At 38.3% G+C, this 2,479-nt stretch overlaps 1 pseudogene; it reads left to right on the top strand.

Moving 5' to 3' along the window:
• Positions 1-1,762, top strand: part of LOC107689822 (phosphatidylcholine:ceramide cholinephosphotransferase 1-like) — a 22,218-nt pseudogene extending 20,456 nt beyond the window's left edge.
• The last annotated feature ends 717 nt before the right edge of the window (positions 1,763-2,479 follow it).

Raw genomic sequence — 2,479 nt, forward strand, 5'->3', positions numbered from 1 at the left:
TATATATATATAAATGCTTATTCCTATATCCAGTTTTTCCAAGGCTGTGGGAATCCTCATTCTTCAAAGAAAAAAGCCATTGTTGAGGGAGAGGATTCAAATAAGAAATATTGTCAAGATTTATTTATTTTAGCTTTTGAAGCCATTTTAAAACTCTTATTTTAAACTATTTTAAGTCATCTTGAGCTCCTTCTTGGCAGTTTGCTGAGCCCCCCTCATGGACCCCGGCCCCCAGGTTGAGAACCACTGCATTATCCACCAACTAAAGCTCATCCCAGCTTGTTGAATGAATTTCAAGGCATAAACATCACAACTGAATGAATCACAACTTAAATCATCTCCTGTCATGACTCATGATAAACAGTCCAGAATGCTTTCTTCAGCATTGAGATCCATAAACTATGTGACCTATCCTATGATCTGGCTGATTTTGACCCTGATTTCTCTCTGTTTGCAGGTCCATAATCGGTCGCCGGTTCTTTTTTATTGTGGGAACTCTGTATTTGTACAGATGCGTGACCATGTATGTTACGACGTTACCTGTGCCAGGCATGCACTTCAAGTGTTCCCCCAAGGTAACTGTTGAAGGACGACTATACTTGTAGCTTGTCACTGAAACTAGACCTTTATGCAGGTTAATGTTGTTCTAGAATAGGCATAACTATCTGAAGTGGATAGTGCAAAAGACAAGTGTAAACAGGGTCAAGTGCTCAAACCACATATTGGTAGACGAAAACACGTGAACATCAAAAAACCTTGCAGCCTGCCATAATTTTTAGATCTCACTCATGCTTCCAAATATAAAAATGCTCATGCAACTGATGTTTTAGAGCTGCAGCAGAAATTATCTGTGACTAATGACCTATATTTCGGTCTGCTCTTCACACAAAGAACTTACCGTCACCGTGTGGTTTCTGGTTTCATTGTATCAGAAAATTTGCATTAACCATACCCTAGGAAATAAAGTGAAGGCAGAATATTTATTTTTGAGTAAACTATTCCTTTGAATCGAAGTTTGTGAGAGAGGATAAAGTAATAAAGATAACATCAACAATTAATGAAATAACATGTTGGTTGTTTGTCTGTCTATAAATGTTTTTGTGCTTGTATATACTTAAGTGTGTTTGTGTGTGTGTGTGTGTGTGTGTGTGTGTTCCAGCTCTTCGGTGACTGGGAGGCACAGTCACGGCGGGTAATGAAAATGATGGCCGGTGGTGGCCTGTCAATCACTGGCTCACACTCTTTGTGTGGAGATTACTTGTACAGTGGACACACAGTGATGCTGACACTAACATACCTCTTTATTAAAGAGTGTGAGTAAACATCATAAACAGTCATGTCAAAACATACTTTAGAATGTGATTTTTAGCCTCTGAATGTTGTTGTGGTTTGTTGATAACGCCATCTAGTGGACATGAAGGGCAATAACAGATACTTTAAAAATTCTTTATTACACAATACACAAAAATACTTCACTCAGTAACATCTGCATTTGATATATTTCTGAAGAACTGGAAAACTAGGGCATTACATATTTAGTCTCTTTTGTCTCCAAACTTAATTCTCTTCTACTGTCGTATAGGCTCTAAAGGAAATTTCCACTGGCAACCTGTTCTCTCGTGTGTGGTGGTTCAGCCCATTCCAGTACTTTGAGAGTAACGTCCGTGGCATTGTGCCTCGAAACTACCAGCTGCCGTTCTTGTGGCAAACAATGACGAGCGCCCGGGTTAAGTACAGTAAGCTGGACTCCCGTGAGTCATGACCCATGGCTCCTGATTGGCTGGAGCTCTGTGAGACTCTAAAAGAGAAACTACTCTTCCCATCATGCCCTGCAAAACTGGTTGAGCACTGTGATGCATATACACTGATCACTTTGTAGTATTTGAAGCATTTCAATGTCTGTAGCAGGTATGTATATGTAGAGCAGAGCATCTAACAACTGGATTTGATTTGCTGCTCTTTATAATAATTAAAAATGGCCAGGCCTTTGTCTGATTGAGCACTAAGCCTTTTTGCTGTCTTCTTGATGGACTTGGTCTGGCAGAATATGTCATTTTTGGTTCATTTACCTGCCAAAACTGTATTGAATAAACTGGAACCCTTATAGAAACAGATTTTCTTTTTAAAAAGCATGTTTTTGTAATAATTTTGTTAATTCTGGAGTAAGATTTTTCTAAATATTTCGCAGGTTTATTTTCCCAAAAAAAGTGTCGTCCAAATAGAGTATCTTTTTTAGATTTGTACCTTCCTGAAAGCTGGAACCCCTGCAGCTTCAGTGTTTTATAGTGCCTTTCTTCCATACACAGATATATATTTCATCATACAGTGCATACACATGTAATATACACACACATCAATACATCCTCAATGTAGTACATGCTTTAAACATTTACATAATGTGTTAACCCGCAATGTTGTCTACCTGATTGTCTAAATGTTTTGTTTAGCCTGTAATCATTAAGAGAGGCAGTATGTTTTT

Source organism: Sinocyclocheilus anshuiensis, unplaced genomic scaffold (genome assembly GCF_001515605.1).
Source record: "Sinocyclocheilus anshuiensis isolate Anshui unplaced genomic scaffold, SAMN03320099.WGS_v1.1 scaffold918, whole genome shotgun sequence".
NCBI classification, from domain to species: Eukaryota; Metazoa; Chordata; class Actinopteri; order Cypriniformes; family Cyprinidae; genus Sinocyclocheilus; species Sinocyclocheilus anshuiensis.